The following is an 18060-nucleotide window of genomic DNA, read 5'->3' on the forward strand; positions in this document are numbered from 1 at the left end:
CATTGGAAAGGGCTCAACAGGAGCAAAAAAAAAATTTACTGTCTGGGGCGTTTAGGGCAATTGTGGTTTTCAAATGCTCTGTTGATGAGGTTAATGCTCATATTGGCACATGACAGTAATGCACCGCAATACAAACAGGTAATCTTCATATGGACAAAGTTGTCCTGAATGTTTGGCACGGTTTCCCGTGCCTCTGGCCCTGACAAAGATACCTGTGTTGATGACCTGGCCACAGGAGTTGAAGGATTGTCCTGCAGGTCACGGATCTCTGCCCGGCTGTAGTTTATTGGATGCCACCTGCTCATGTGACGATGGATGGTGTAGTTGCCGAAGCTATACTTTTTTAAGGTGCCTCTAGATAACTCCTCTTTACATATGAGGCACGTCACATATCTAGCATTAACTTTCTTCTGCCCTTCAGGGATTGAAAAAAACTGCCAAATAAAACTGGTTTTACGATGAGAAACCCGGGGATCCTCTTGTAAAAACTGTGGTCCTTCTGTCTCCTCTTCCTCTTGTTCATCCTCTTCCTCCTCTGTGTTGCTGATGAACTGTGGAGGTGGTCCTCTCTTCCCATGAGGAGGTGGTGGTGGTGGTGGGGGTCCACCAGCTGAAGCTACCAATGAAGCCATTGCTCAAATATCAAAAAAGGTCTTCCTCTCACAAAGATGAAAGTCAGAGTGAGGAAAGAAGGAGGGGTTTCATCATTTGGGAAAAACAATAGTTCTAAACCAATGAAAAGTGTTATTTTTAGGTCACCTGACCTAGCCTTACATCATTAGGAAACCAAAAGTGAAATGAACCAATGAAAAGTTTTATTAACAAGTCACATGACCTGTTACGCTTATGTTACGCGCTGCGGAACGCGCCCCGGATCGCTTCCGGGTCGCTGCGCTTCGCGCCTCGGTTCGCGCTCCGGAGCACTTCCGGGTGCGCTAACGCGGCGCGTCATAAGACGCATTACGCGGCAACGCGATACGTCGCGCTTTCGCGACGCGCCCCGGATCGCTTCCGGGGAGCTGCGCTTCATGCCTCAGTTCGTGTACCGGAGCACTTCCGGGTGCGCTAACGCGGCGCGTCATGAGACGCATTACGCGACAACGTGATACGTCGCGCTTCCGCGACGCGTCACGATGTTGATTTCTACCGCGGCAGTTGCGCAAACGGAACGTTTACCGGTTCGCGGACTGGGTCGCGGCATCAAATTGAGCTAACGGGAAGCTTCCCGGTTCGCGAACCGGGAGCGAACAAAAAAAAATATTTAAAAAAAAATTATTAATAAACATATAAAATATATTTTTTGATTTAAAGAAGAATACATTTTACAGCTACAGATATTAGCTTTTAAAAAACCAATGAAATTCACTGAAAAAACCATAGGTTATAGACCATATATAGTTAGGAATTAGCATTTACAAAACCTTGAAAATTCACTGAAAAAACCATAGGTTATAGACCATATATAGTTAGGAATTAGCATTTAAAAAACCTTATTTTACTCACACAAAACCATTGAAATTCCATATATAGTTAGTTGCACTAACTATATATCAGGCACCCGCAATCCACTGCTGATGATGTCACATATTACATCATTCATGACATGGTCAGTGACATCACTGATGACATCACTGATGACATCTCAAATGACATCACTGATGACATCACTGATGACATCTCATTTGACATCAATGACCACATCACTGATGATATCATTCATGTGACAATACAATGCATCTCCTCACATTTTAATATAACCTCTGTTACACTCAGTGTTAAATACAGAGTATAATTTTTGAAACCATTGACACACCAATACTAGTTACTACATACGCACTCACTGATTCCTACGTCTACACACACATTCACTCATTCACCCATACAATCATTCATACATACAATCACTCATCTTTACAACACTATCATATGCACTCATACACCTATACAGACACTCACACTCTGCCACTCATCCATGGAGTTACTCACACACCTAGTCAGTCCTGTAAAGAATCAATCACACTTCCATTTTCTAATCTATACAGTTAAACATAGAGCACCTTACGTTTTCAACCATATACTAACACATACTTAGTCTCTTATACAATCATCGATACAAGTACACATTGATCTGCACAGAGTCACACACCTTCCAGCCAGCCACACACACACTCAGTCTCCCATGCAAATACTTGGGCAATCAATCAATAACCCATATAGTTACTCATATAGCTACTGATCAACACATGCTGCAGTTTACAGAACAACAGACATAATGATGCACAAATTAAGACAGTTTAGTCACTAACCCATGCACTCAGTGAGACACATTTAATCACTCACTCATACATTCAGTCATGCACCTACTAAATCCTTCGTCCAGACACTTATACTTCCACTCATTCTTCAATATGTAAGACATATTTTAACTTTACAGAAACACACAGTCACTGGATGTTGTCATCAGTGATGTCATCAGTGATGTCATTTGAGATGTCATCAGTGATGTCATCAGTGATGTCACTGACCATTTCATGAATGATGTAATATGTGACATCATCAGCAGTGGATTGCGGGTGCGCGATATATAGTTAGTGCAACTAACTATATATGGAATTTCAATGGTTTTGTGTGAGTAAAATAAGGTTTTTTAAATGCTAACTCCTAACTATATATGGTCTATAACCTATGGTTTTTTCAGTGAATTTTCAAGGTTTTGTAAATGCTAATTCCTAACTATATATGGTCTATAACCTATGGTTTTTTCAGTGAATATATATATATATATCTTGCTCCTTTTCCGCCATCAGCGGGGCACTTCGCGGTCGGGTGCCACGTTCGCGGTGGCGTTCCGTGATCAATATCTGGCTCACAGTTCCTTTCTCACGAAAGGAAAAGAATGGCATTCACGAGGCTTCGTTAGTTCGGCAGCAGTTTATTAGACAGACGCGTTTCGGATTATATCCTTCATCAGTATCGTGTTTACAAATGTTTGTCTGTAGCGGCCATTTTAAAGAGAAGCAAGTCACATATGGTAATCAACAAAGGACTATGCGCGCCCTTCATGTGTGTGGGGGCCATCTTTAAACGGTAAACATATTGTATGTGTACACAGTAGCATTGTTTGTTGAAAGTCGGTTTGACATGCCGGCATTTCAACAAAACAGAAATTTAATTGATGCAATTAATATCGTACAATAATCTAGCCTTGGATCGCCAATTGCAGCCTATTAGTGTTAAGGCTGCTGTCCCTGATATCCATATACATAACGCCGTGTATCGGCTTCTAGACAATACTTCCCTGTTGTTGCTTGATAAGAAAAAGTTCAATTCATTTGCATGTATGTTAAAAGAAACATTCACATATAATGATTACTTGTCATCTCATCATCATTTACCGAATTCACATTTCATTCTTATTATATATATATATTTATATATTTTATGATTAGGGTTCAAAGTTTACCCACACAAAACCATAGAAATTCACCAATAGTTATACTTACAGTTATACTTATGTTAAGAAACTAAAACACGTGGCCTAAAGTTTAGGTCCACAGATACAACGGCAGACTTCTAGTTCTGCACCTCATGCTAGTTCCACCAAATTTTTGCCAGCCAGCGTGACGTCTCTGTGCTCCAGATCCAGACAAATTACTACAAATGGGGGTGCGCCAGGTAATGAAGTCCAGTAGACTTTAAGAAGTGTTGAAAAAATCCTTAATTTCAAATTCCCTTTCTTTTTTTTTATTTTTATTATTTTTATTGGTATTTACACATTACAAAATACGATTTGACATATAACACATATCAGGTTTCGCGGAAATTCACTTTGGGGCATGCTTCTTGCTGTGATGGCTGTGTTTGATTGTTAGAATGTAGACGAGCGGTTGGATTTCCGGTCTACACTTGTCTGCCCTACAGGCTTGCGCACATATAACATTGAACATATGGGTAAATTGCGATTGGTCGCGTGTCTAGTTGGTACATATAACATAACACAAAACAGATATGTGCTTGGCGGTTATTGTTGGTGACAGACCGCCGGCCCCTCGTGGGGGTGTTTTCTGCTGGTGTAGCGTCCTTTCGTTGTTTATGGGGGTTTGTATGGATTTAGGAATGTGTCTAGTGTTGACCACATCCCTCTGTTGGGATTTCTCCAAGGTGTGTGTCTTAGTGAAGTATTGTCCGCCCCTCTTAGATACGTCACCCAGTTCAGCTACCCCTTGAATGTGGCTTTGGTGGTGTCTTTCCATTTGGCTAGCACTGTTTTGACTGCTGTAATCAGGAGGAAGTCCAGGAGGTTTCTGTTTTGTTGTGTAGCTATGTCTGCTGTGATGTGAGCTGTGATGATAGTGGCAAATTCCTGTTTTAGAGTGCAGCCTAGGGCCTTGTTAATGAAGCCGAACACCTTCTCCCAGGATTTGCTGACCTTACTGCAGTGAAAGATGAGGTGTGCGAGGTCCCCCTTTTCTGAGCTACAGTTCCAGCAGCAGTCGCTGTCTCTCAGGCCTAATGATGCTAGGCGCGCTGGTGTCCAGTATGCTTGGTATAGTAACCACAATTTTGTCTGTGCTAGTACTAGGGATATCATATTTTTTGATGGGGCCGCCCATAACGTTTGTAGATCTTGCTCGGTAAGTCTGGAGCCTAGCTGCATTTCCCAAAAACTGGTGTTCTTGGCATTAAGTTTGGAGGAGACAGGGCGGAGGAGTTTGTAAAAGTGCGAGACCTGGTGTCCTGTCTTGTTTATGTTTTCCATGTACTGAAAGATTGAGGGTTTCTGTTTGGCTGATTTTGATTTTGTTAAGGCTGTTCTAATTGCTAGGAAGTTGTAAAGTTCTATGTCTGGGAGGTCGTGTCCTGTTTTCAGGCCGTTGAAGGTGAGAGGCATCCCCTCATCCTCCAGCTGGGCTGGATAAGAGAATCCTAGTTTTCTCCATGATTCTATGTCCAGGGGCTTCCCTCTATATTTAATCTTGGAGTTTGCCCAGAGTGTTTCCCAGTTCAAGTTTTTGATGCTATGCTCAAGCTTCTGGTCTACCCTGAGCAGCGCGTGTCTAGTGGTCTTAAATATCAGGTTATTCTTTTGTGCTTGCTTGTTGGTGGTGAGGAGAGTTAAAGGATCTGTGTTGTTTAGGATGGCTTTCTCCACTGAAAGCCAGGTTGGAGTGTACTGCTGGTTCGGTAAAATCCAGTGCATTCCTTGTCTGGCTATGAAGGCTGCCTGGAAAGTTCTCGGGTCCGCCATGTTTTGTCCTCCTAGCTTTTTCTATAGTTTTAGTTTTGGGAGGCCTATTCTAGTTTTGTTGTCTCGCCATATGAATTTGTTTAACATTTGGTCTATCTTTCTGTGGAATTTGTCTGTGAGAGCCAGTGGGAGCATTCCTGCCAGGTAGTTTACTATAGGAGTGATCATCATCTTAACAATGTCTATTCATCCCCACCAGGTGATGTCCTTGGACGACCAGGTTTCCAGGAGCCCTTTGATCTTTTCTAGGGTAATTTTCTCGTTCTGGTTCTTAGGTTTTTCCCAAATTGGATTCCTAGATATTTGACAAACCCTGGTTGCCAGGCAATCCCTGAGTCTCCTATTACCTCTTGGTTGTGTGTATGTTGAGGGGCATGCATTCTGATTTGTCTCTGTTAAGTTTGTATCCTGAGTGACTGGCATATATCTCTATGGTGTATATGAGTGCTTGTATGGAGTGATCGGGGTCCTCCGTTATTATGAGTAAGTCATCCCCATAGGCTGCGAGTTTGGCTGTGGTATTGTTAATGGTTACACCCGCTATATCTATGTTTTGCGAGGATGTCCCTGATCAGGGGTTCGAGCGTTAGTAGGAACAGCATTGGGGATAGCGGGCAGCCTTGTCTCGTTCCCTTCTGGAGGCAGAATTGGCTAGATGCTGTTCCGTTAATAGCTATCTGTGCTTTAGGGCTTTTGTACAGTGCCATGACGTTCTTTGTGAAACTTTACCCTAGGTTGTACGCTTGCATACTCTTTTCTAGGATTCTTTCTCTTTTCATATGAGCAAACAACACTCAGCCAACGCGTTTCATTCCCTCAAGGGGAACTTCATCAGGGCTGGGAATGACATGTAAAAATGACATAAAAACTGGACATAGACCAAAAATCAACCAAACTTGTGTTAGGCACCAAAAAAATAATGCACATAAACACCAAAGACACAGGACTAAAACACAAACCCACATTAGCTAGGTCTGGAGAGGTTGAACACATTAAATACATACATTCATAATTTGACGGTAAGTACTGTAGTACTCAAGATTAAGAACACATAGAAATGTACAGTTAAAATGACCTAGCAACAATCATTTAATTTAGAACAATGCACCATCTGCTGTGCACACTGAAGTAACTTTGGGTGTTTACGTTTTCATGCTTACATAAGGATAGATATAAGAGAGGTATAAGCCAAAGTCAAAAGACACCATATTTAAACCCACGTACACTTAGGGTAAATTAAACAAGAGGGTAGACGATATATACTATGTTAAACTTAGTCAGTGATAAAGATGGATACACAAAGAGAGGTGGAGACACCATATTTGAACCCATGTGTAGGTTAGGTCAACATGAAAGAGAGAGTAGGTGCTGTATCATATGGTAAACTTAATAAGTGGGTAGGTTGAGGGGGCCGGGGCATATGCATACCTCGTAGGGTCATCACATCATATATCTCAAGGTGATATGTTCCATTATCAATACTCCTTAGTAAAAGAACATTTAGAATTTTCTCAATTTTTTTGTCGCAGGCACAGTAAGACATGTTTGTTGCAGACCTATTGTCAACATAGAGTCAATGTTAACAGGGAGAAATGAGTACAATGAATAATATGCACCCCTCACATATTACACCCATAACTAGGCACAATAACATGAATAAAGGTCTGATTGTGTATTTAAATTTCACCATAAGAACACGTGGCAAGAGTTTACCTAGTGCATTCTGATCCATCAGCGCTTCTCACCAGACATTTAATAATCAGAAACAGTCAATAATGCCTTAAGCCTTCAATTGCCTGGCATGACCCCTAAGGGGTTAAGGTCACCTGAACCCCATCAAACAGTCATTAGTGCATTATTCTGCGGCCACCTCAAACGTCCAATTTTATGACAGTTTCCTCTGATTCCAACAATACCTCACCAGTAGGTAATTCATAATAAAATGCAATACATGTTATTTGGATAACACAGCTAAAATAGTGTTAAAGATGCCAGCTTAGTTATGCAACAATGACAGGCCCCCAACATATGTTAAGCAATGCCCTACGCATTTGTTTGCTTAGACCAACAAGGGACATCTCTGCCATACCCCTCTGATCACAATCATCAGTAAATATCAACTCGTCCTTATCGTCAATAATCCTATCAAGCAGATCCTACCCTTGATCGACCCATCTAGTCACAGAAATAACATGTTACAACTGCATGTTAAGCCACAAGCCATTATGCATTTGTTATACCAGATCCAAAACTCATGGATGGCGTGCTCATTGCTAACAAGGTACTACCGCTGCATGAGTCCAGATTTCATATAACACCCACATATTGAACATAGTCCTTCTAATCCATGAACTCTATCTTGATAAATAACATCAGAAGCACATAGCGCTTTCATTACTAGAATGGGGACAGCTAACGCCATCAATCCGTCCTCAAAGCCAATTATCCACACATTTCGATAATAGCCGCTGGCATCACTTTACAGCTACACATTGAACATAGTCCTTCTAATGCAGTTAGCAGACATAAACCGTATCTTGATAAATAACGTCAGTCACATAGTGCTTTAATTACTAGAATACGGGCAGCCTGATGCCATCAATCCATCCTCAAAGCCAATTAACCACACACCACGAGTCCGCTGTTCAAGTACTCATAGCCCCTCCCACATTGCCAATTGAACCAATCAAGTACCAGCACCATAGTGAGGTTGCCCGGGGTTTAGTAACACCCTTCCTCCCGGAAACTAATTCAATACAGTGTTTCTCATGGTCGCTATCACTCAATGGCCAAAATCATAATCAAAATCAATGCAATGCCACCTAGGATCATAAATGTGTTTTTTTTATATATATTGTACAGTAACAAAAGGGATGCTGACAACTGGGCCACATAGCTGAGTTCAAGTTACCGAGTGGGCAGTCCCGCCCCCTCCTTGCCGGATATAGATCCTAGTTGGGCTAAAAACGGCAGCCATCTTTGAACAGTAACACCGTTGCTCTCCGAATAAAGTGGCACTTCTTATAAAAACATGTCGTGTTAGAGGACTCAACGATCGTAGGGGCACGAGTCCCCTTTATGACACTGAGTATAGGGTAACCCAACCCAATTTATGAACTGTATTGAACCTGATGGTAATAGGGTAGTCACCATTGAAGCAGAGACTAATTCAGTGTCTGTATATCTATTGTATAAATACAATGATAAGATAACAACAGTACCTGTAGACATAAAGCACTGTAGTGTTTTTTATGGTAGTATGGGGTTTTTCAGTACAGTGATAAATATATATATATGTTCCACCACTTGGCCCCAGGGAGAGTGCACTCTTTCACAGCTTGTGCTGGTTTTGAGAACGGGCCAGTCCCCGTAATTATTACTCCACCAAATTTCTTCTTCACACGGAAGAAAACAGCACACCAAGGATCAGCAATAATTGTATTTATTCGGGCAGTGCAATTATCATCACCCAACCACCACCAACGCATTTCAACCCCTACGGGTCTTGCTCATGGCATGTGAGTCCTTTCATTGTTACTATTTATAGTTTTTTCCATGTTAGCCCATTAGGAGGCATTATGGGATATGTAGTTTTAAACATTGTTCTTGTTTTCTCCATTGGTAGTTTCAGTTCATTCAATTAATGTTTCATTGTTATTCATGTGGCTAGATTCTCTTAGCTTTATCGTTCTGATTTTCAAGTGCACACGGCCAGTTGTTCTTACTTTGGCACACCAGTTTTTTGTTGTTGTTTGTTGGTTGAATCCCAAACTTTATTGATGGCACAATGTTTCTTTAAGCATTTTATTTGTACGATGTTTTGATTTTTTGAACTTTGTCACAGTAATTATTCATTTGTGAGTTGGATGCCTTTGATTAGTATCTATGGGCAGAATCCAGTCATTCAATGAATTAGAAGTTCTTTTATTTTTATGTTCACTCAGTGATGGCTTAGTGCCCCACAGTATGTAACATAGTTGCTTTCAATTTGTTTTCGGGATCCAGCACAATTATCCCAGGTGTACATAAAGTTCCTCATCTGCATTCGGACCAAATGGAGTTTTTGTTTTGAATCTGATTATCATTCTTGATTCAAGTCTCCGAGCTTGAGAGTCGCCCCCTCTCTCATTTTTAGGAATGGTTGCCAGTCCAAAGAATCTGATATCTTCCATGATTTTTCTATATGGGTTTTCAGATGTCTTGCAATTGCGTAGTTCAATTCATTATTGTGAATTGCTCTGAGATGTTCGAGAATACGCTTCTTAAGGGGGCAGATGGTACTCCCTATATATCGGAGCCGCAGTGGCATTTGATGACATATATCACATACGTTGTGTCACATGTTATTTTCTCCATGATCTTAAAAGGTTTTCCCAAAAAGCCTTTTATCATCTGTGTATTTCTTCCTATTTTTCAAGCTTTACACTTATTACAGTGTATGAATCCTTTGTTCTTGTCAGTCAGCCAGTCCGATTTTTTTTGTGATGCCATATGACTCCTAACTAGTTTGTCCTTCGATGACGGAGCTTTACGGTATGATATATCTGGTGTCTCACCGATTTTGTTCTTCAAATCAGGATCTTTCTGTAATACATGCCAGTATTTCTTTAGGATCTTCACAATCTGATAATTTTCTTTGCTATATGTTAGGACAAGTCTGATTTTGTTGTCATCAATCTTCTTTGCTTTTCTCTGTAATATGCTTGATGCCGTGAACAAGACCCGTAGGGGTTGAAACGCGTTGGTGGTGGTTGGGAGATGATAATTGCACTGCCCGTATAAATACAATTATCGCTGATCCTTGGTGTGCGGTTTTCTTCCGTGTGAAGAAGAAATTTGGTGGAGTGATATATATATATATATATATATATATATATATATATATATATATATATATATATATATATATATTCACTGAAAAAACCATAGGTTTTGCACCAGTTATAGTTAGCTGGAAGTTTTACTCGCATAAAACCATTGAAATTCCCACGTTATAGTTAGTTGGACTCACTATAACTTGCGCGTGCAATGCACTGCTGATGACGTCACATATTACATCACTCATGACATGGTCAGAGACATCACTCATGATATCACTGATGACACCATCCAGTGAATGTGTGTCTTTCTGAAAAGTAAATATATGTTATATATGTATATGTTATTGAATATCTTAGTGAATACATATATTAGTGAGTAATGTTTAAATACTTAAATATATGGATTAGCGTTTCACTTTGTGTATAAGTGGTTGCATGGGTTGGTGAGTACCTACATGTGTATGTATATAGGTTATTAGATATTTTTCTTAGTATCAGTATGAGTGTTTGTATGGTTTGGTGGGGGTATTACTTAGCACATAGATGCATGAATGAGTGACTCTCTCTTTGTATGTCTTTTGAAGACAGCATATGTGCAGGACTATATGGGTGGATGAGTGTGTATATGTGTGTGTTAGTGAGTGAATGACTGTTTCACTAGTGTCTTTATCAGTAACTACATCTGTTTTAATCTAGTATATGTGAATATTGATGTATATAAGTGAGTACATGTGAGAGTAAGAGATTGTAAGAGTTCCTGTTTAAATAAGTATGTATTTCTATAAGTTATTGTTTAAGAGAGTAAGTATGTGTAAGTTTCCTTAGAAGTAAAGTGGTAGTGTGTGTATATCTGTATATGCAAATATATAGATGTTCTATAGTTTATTTGCATGTGTAAGTATGTGTGAGAGTATCTTTTGGATGACTGTTGGTGTGTAACAGGATGTATAGGTATATCACTACATATGATGAGTGAGTATATGTATCAGTGACTATATACAACTGTTAGTGAATGAGTGGATGTGTATATAGATGGTGGAATTACTGAATTGGTTGTTGTAACTGATATGGATATCTTTTAAATTTAGTTTCTATTTCTGAATATGTGTTTCAAGGGTTACATTACATTGAAAAGAGGTCTGTCACTCTGTCACAAGGATGGTGTCATCAGTGATGTCATGAGTGATGTCACTGACCATGTCATGAGTGATGTAATATGTGACGTCATCAGCGGTGCATTGCACGCGCAAGTTATAGTGAGTCCAACTAACTATAACGTGGGAATTTCAATGGTTTTATGCGAGTAAAACTTCCAGCTAACTATAACTGGTGTAAAACCTATGGTTTTTTCAGTGAATTTAATAGGTTTTTTAAATGCTAATTCCTAACTCTAACTGGTGTGAAACCTATGGTTTTTTCAGTGAATTTCATAGGTTTTTTAAATGCTAATACCTAACTATACCTGGTGTGAAACCTATGTTTTTTTCAGTGAATTTCATAGGTTTTTTAAATGCTAATATCTAACTATAACTGGTGTGAAACCTATGGTTTTTTCAGTGAATTTCAATGGTTTAAAACGAATTTTATATTGTATAAATATTTTAAAAAAAATATATTATTATTTTTTTATTTTTAACCCCGGGGCGCTCCCGGGGCGAGTACCGGTGAACGCACGGGTAAGTGCAATATTACGGCGCGTCCCAGGGCGCGTACCGGGGAGCGTCCCGGGAGCGCTATTACCGAGAACGAAAACAACATCGTGACGTATCGCGTACACGCGTGATGCGTCATATGACGCACAGCGTAATCGCAACTGAAAGCACGCGATCGCAAACGATCGTGAAACGTATTGACGCGCTTACGCTACGCACCGCGGGCGCGCCCCGGAGCGCGACTACGGGCACGCCCCGGGGCGCGTAGCGTAAGCGTGTCGGGTCATGTGACCTGAAAATAACACTTTCTATTGGTGCAGAACAGTTTTGGTTTCTAAATGAGTAAAGCCTGGGTCTTGTGACCAGCCTGGGTCTTGTGACCTGAAAATAACACTTTCTATTGGTGCAGAACAGTTTTGGTTTCCAAATGAGTAAAGCCTGGGTCTTGTGACCTGAAAATAACACTTCTGATTGGTTCAGCACAGTTTTTTTTCCAAATGATAAAAAAAACCACCTTTCTTCCTTACTCTGACTTTGTCCTTTGACTGAGGAAGACCTGTTTCATCTACAGAGACAATTCTTTTGTACTTTGAAATGGCTACTGTAGCAGCAACAGCTGGAGCATCTGCACCACCACCACCACCACAACCACCAAGAGGACCACCACAACAATACATTGCTGGTGAAGAAGAGGAGGAGGAGGAAGAGGAAGAGGAGGAGGGGAGCAGATGGCTGCCTGAACAAAATACCCCATACAAGCCAAAAGAACACATTATATGGGAGTTTTTTTCACTTCCAGAGGGCAAGAAAAAAGTTAATGCTGCCAAGGTAACATGTCGAATCTGTGGTGCAGAACTCTCAAGGGGGAATCCAGATAAAAAATATTCATTTGGTAATAATACCATGATTCGGCATATGACCCGGAAGCATCCTGCTAACTATTCTCGTGCAGAGATCAGAGAACTGGCCAGTCACCTCCCCCAGTGTTCAAGGACCAGCTCCAAAAGAAATCAATCCACTCAATCGGGACCAGAAACATCAGAGGTGATGCCTTGTATCCAGGAATGATTTGGTGATTTTAAAGTCACTTGTACTGGATGTGGCAAGCTTATGGCCTATGGGGAAAAGAGTGTAAAGCTCATCGTCATTGCTGGTGACAATCACGATTGCCCCAAAAAAAAGAAGTAATTTTTTCCGTTTTTTGTTTTTTGCTCCAGTTGAGCCAGTTTCAATTCCCTTTTTTTTGTTTCTCCCCATAAAAAATACAAAAAAAATATAAAACTGTTTAGAAAAGCCAAAAAAAGTACAAAATGTTCATAAAAACATTAAAAAAATATATAAAACAACAAAAAGAAGAAAAAAAAGTTCTTTTTAGAACTACCTTCCATTTATAAAAATAAACCTATATTTTTAATGAATCTCTGTCAATTTTTATTTTTAAGGGTACGCGTACCGAAGCGCGCCCCCCAAAAAATAGAAAAACATTTTTTAATGAAGGAGTTAGCATGAGGGAAGAACACAAAGAGAGTAATGTTAAGAGAAAGAGAGCTACAGGATGGACACAGAGGGATTCTTTAATACATAGTAAAAAACAGAAGGTGTAATAGGCTGAAAGTGAAAAAAGTAAAATGACTAAAGGAGCGAAAAAAGTGAAGAGAGAGGAAGAAGACTAAAGTAGAGATAGTAGGAGAATATGAGTGGGTGTTGAAAGAAAAAGAAAAGAAAAGTTACAAATTGAGAATGAAGTGCAGTGGCGTAACCGGGATAAATAAAGAACGGTGAGTGAGGGTAAGAAAAGACCAGTTAGTGTAAGTAAAGAGGAGTGAAAGAGGGTGAAAAATTGAATTAGGATAAGACATGGGGAGTGACAAAGAGAAAAGACAAAGAGAGTAAAGAAAACAGTACCTGAATGGGTTTGAGTGAAACAGCAAAGAAAGATAAGTAATGCAGTGTGTGTGACTTATAGGGAGTCAGTGGATGTAGGTCGGGGTGTGGGTGTGTAAGGTGTGTCTGTGGGTGTGGCTGTGTGGGGTGTTTTGGTGTGGGTGGAGGTGAGGGTGTGTGAAGTATGTGTGAGGAGTGTATGGATGTGGGGTGTATATGTGTGGGATGTATGTGTGTGTATGGAATGTGTGTGTGTATGTGAAGAGTGTGTGTGGGGGGATTTTTTGTGTGTATGAGGTGTGTGTGTGGTGTGTGTGTGGGGTGTATGTTAGAGGTGTGTGTATGTGTTGAGAGGGGGATGAAGTGTGTGTGTAGGAGTAAGGTAAAAAATTAAGAAAAACAAAATGAGTGAAAAAGCAAAGGAAGGGAACAGAGAGTAAGTGAAGTAAAGAATAGGGATTGAAAGAAGTTGAATATAAGAGGGGAAATAGGGAAATTGGAGTAACTATGGAGAATAAGAATAAGTGAGGGAAGCAGAGTAAAGACACAGGAGTGAGGTTGGTTGAGAAAATATTAGTAAGCTTTAAGCAAAGGGTGATGACAAACTACATTTTTTTAGTCACACTTACCATATAATAAATGTAACTTTAATTATTCTTTTTTTACTACACTTTGTATCTGTGAAAGAGAGAAGAAAAAATAAGTTATAATTAGTAAAATGTATATTTTAAATTAAAATATACAAATGAATAGGTTAAAAATCATAACACTGTATTTAGAAATAAAGTAAGAGTGAAGGACACAGAAAGGGAAATAAAGTAAGGTAGACGTATAAAAAGAGAAAAAAAGAAATAGAATGAGAGCAAATTACTAAGAGTAAGGCATATAGATTCACTGACACAGAGGAAGAGAAGAACAGAGAAATAAACTGAAGGTAAGAAAGATATGGATTCCATATAGCACAATAACTTCTGTAACAACATGCAAGATATCTATATCGGAAATGGTGTGCATTAAATTTAAGACATGTTGGTACTTAAAACACCCAAACAACACAACAACTCTATACAGAGCTACCCTACCTCTAATCACTTTAAATTATTATTTTCCTGTTTCACTGTGTTTTCCCCGTGGTACGCTCCTCGGTACGCTCCCCGGTGCGCGTACCGGGCGCTCCCCCCGCGAAAATCAAAGATTTTTTTTTTTTAAATCGCCCCGCGGGACCCTTTAATGGCCCCCACATCAAACCTAGGGGGTCAGGGGGGGTCTACCCTGCCCCCTTTTGGTCATTTCCCCCTTTGATTTTTGCCACCTCTTGTGTCTCAATCCTACCGAGACACAAGATGGCGGCCGCTGCGAACTGTTTCGAATGTTTACAGACACCCGAGAACCAAACAGCTTCCCGTGCGCAAGTCGCGTGGCGCGCCCGGAGCGTTCCCCGGTGCGCGTACCGGGGCGCGGCCATAGATATATAAATTTTTTTGAACCTAAATTACTCAAAATCCTCTGGAGCACATATCTTGAGACATAGCAAAGGCACATCGGGCTACCAGTCCCTACAATTTTGCCAAGTTTGGTGAAAATCCATTCAGCCGTTCGAGCTAAAAGTGAAACAGACCGCCCTATGGAAATTAACATGGGGAAAACACGTTTTGGGACCCCCTTTTATCTCGGCCCCCGCTTGACGAATTCCCCCCAGACTTTCAGGGAAGGAGCGGAGAGCTGCGAGGCAAAGTTGCTAAAAAATTCAGGCAGATTCCTCAACCGGCGCCAAAGTTATTCCCAATAGAATGTTGCGATTTCCCTATGGAAATCAATCCTAACTATAACTACCTACTGGCCAGTAGGTAATATATATATATATATATATATATATGTATATATATAGGAGTGGTTACATAGAAGGAGTGTAGTACCAGCCAAGTGAGTTCAGTGTCAAACATTTTTATATATATATATAATCAATTGTCACATTGTCATGGGCACTAGCACATGAGCAGCATACATCAAGTGCCTTCATGGTCATGGATTCATCAGAGAACACCCTTATTGACAGGATGAAAACATGTAGCTTTACAGACAAATGATCTACATACTTAATATACTTATACATGAGTTATAGTTTCTTATGATAAATATAAGTATAACTATAACTGCATAATTTCTATGTTTTTGTGTGGATTAAACGTGAGCCTAACTATAACTTTCCTGTAAACTCTGTCTTTTTTTTTAATGAATTGTACGTTTTTTTTAATAGAAGGATCCACATCCCCAGATATACAAAGTTGTATTTCTTTAATAACTCAAAAACTGCTGTACAGATGCTAGACCAAGAGCTAGCTTTGTGCCAAATTTGGTGTAAGTCCGTTCAACAGTTTGGCCTGTAGCCATGTCTATAAATTGCAGAATCCTTATATACATTGCATGGGGGAAAATCATTCTGTGATTCCCCCTTTTTCTCTGCCCTCACTTGACGAATCATCCCAAAACTTTCCAACAAGCACATAAAATAAAATAGAAGATAATTTCTCGAACACACTGGATTAAAGCGGATGTTGTGTTATGAAATGTGATTTGTATTGATGGCCATGTGGAGTCCATAATTTTTGCATTATACTGTACTGATCCTTCCCCAGATGAGTTGGCCTTATTGGATCATGTGGAACTTTCTAAAAGTAGCATTTTCAGAATAGTAACTCAAAATCAGACTTTAGAATTAAATAGGATTTTAAGTTGCAGTTTAAATGAGTGGAAGAAGTATTTCTCGATCTGTTCCCAAACTGAAGTTATCACTTATTAAGTGTATTAAGGTAACCTAATGTTGGTCTAAGGGAGAGATAGCCTTGCTACAGTGAAACCAGACTTTAGGAGTTTTTCACAGTCAGGACATGTAGAACTTAACTACATATGTCCTAATTGGTAAATACCAAGCATCCTGCCCTATGGGCAATTAGGGCCTGCCTTAGGGGTGACAAAAGTATTAAAAAGGAATTTTGAGACCTGGTAAAAGGCTACATTTGCCAGGCTGAAGTGGCAGTTTAAAACTGCACTGCAGGCTGCAGTGGCAGGCCTGAGACACATTTTACAGAGCTAACATAATGAGTGGTGCTGCCTACTAGTAGCATTTGATTGTATAGATCCAGGTACACCTAGTACCATATTGTAGGAACTTCTAAGTAGATTAAATGGTTCAATCAGGTGTAGGCCAATTTTACCTTGTTCAGAAAGTTTTGTATGGCATTTTAGGATCCAAGCAAACATTCCCGATTCATGCCCTTATATAGGTACAATTCACATTGCCCTAATATAGGCATAGAAATCATACCCATATTTAGACATAGACCATACAGTCCAAATACAGGCATGGCTACTTCCACCTGTACCAAAAAGTCACAACGATTTCTTGGAAAATCGACTAAAGCAGTCAGAGACATCCCCTTGCTTGAATATTGATTTGTCCAAGAACTCATGTAGTTTTCAAAGAACTACCATTCCCTTGGGGTTCTTTTCTGACGTTATTATGCCCTACTTTCCATCAAACTAGGCACCTTCAAGGTATAAATATGCCTTTACTTGCTCTAGCAAACACACAGTGGTTTGGAGCAGTTCGACTATCTACTTGCCCGACGCAGCTCGCTTCAGCAAGTGCCGAAGGAAGCCAACCCTCCAGCTGACGCACTCTCGCCAAGAATCCAGCTCCAGTGTTTCCAACCTCCCCTTGTGGGGTATTGGGAAATCGAGTCCCGAGACAGAGATACCAGACCTCCTTCATTCTAAACTAAGGTATGGAGCTGATTAGTCCCTAAGAGAAATCTTGGATAGATTATTGGCAAAGAAACTAAACCTATGCTACACCACACTTACTTCTTCCCGCGTACAAGACTTAGGTTAGGTACATTGGGGTAGGCGTATTTTAGAAGCACCAGTTGAGTACTTTTAGCCATTGTTATTTATGTATGTATTTTTATGGCTTAGACACCCCACAAATGCTCTTATAGTATTATTTTATAATACTTTTCTCGCTGTACGCATTATACTTTGCAGACTGCATTACGATTGTAGCAGATCATTTCTTTTGCATGAGAAAGAAGACTGTTCAATAAATCCTTTTATTGAAAACGGACGTCTCTCTATTTTCTCTGCACCTCTGATGAAACGAAGCATGCACGATTGACTGAGTAAAATATCTATCTATTGTTTCCACGACTCTGAAGATGCGTTTATTCTTGGATGTTGGAAATGGCCCTTTTTGCAGGGTTACCCCCAAAACTTGTTGCTTCTTCCTCCCTTATTTTTCCTGACCCGCGGTTGTTGGCAATAGGACTCTGGGCATTTTACCACTGCTAATCAGTGCTAGACCGCATATGCGCTCTATATAAATTGTAAGTGTAATTGGTTATCCATGATTGGCATGTTTGTATTACCAAGAAGTCCCTGTAAAGTGTACTAATTGTGC

The sequence above is a fragment of the Lissotriton helveticus genome, chromosome 4_1 (assembly GCF_964261635.1).
Source record: "Lissotriton helveticus chromosome 4_1, aLisHel1.1, whole genome shotgun sequence".
NCBI lineage: Eukaryota > Metazoa > Chordata > Amphibia > Caudata > Salamandridae > Lissotriton > Lissotriton helveticus.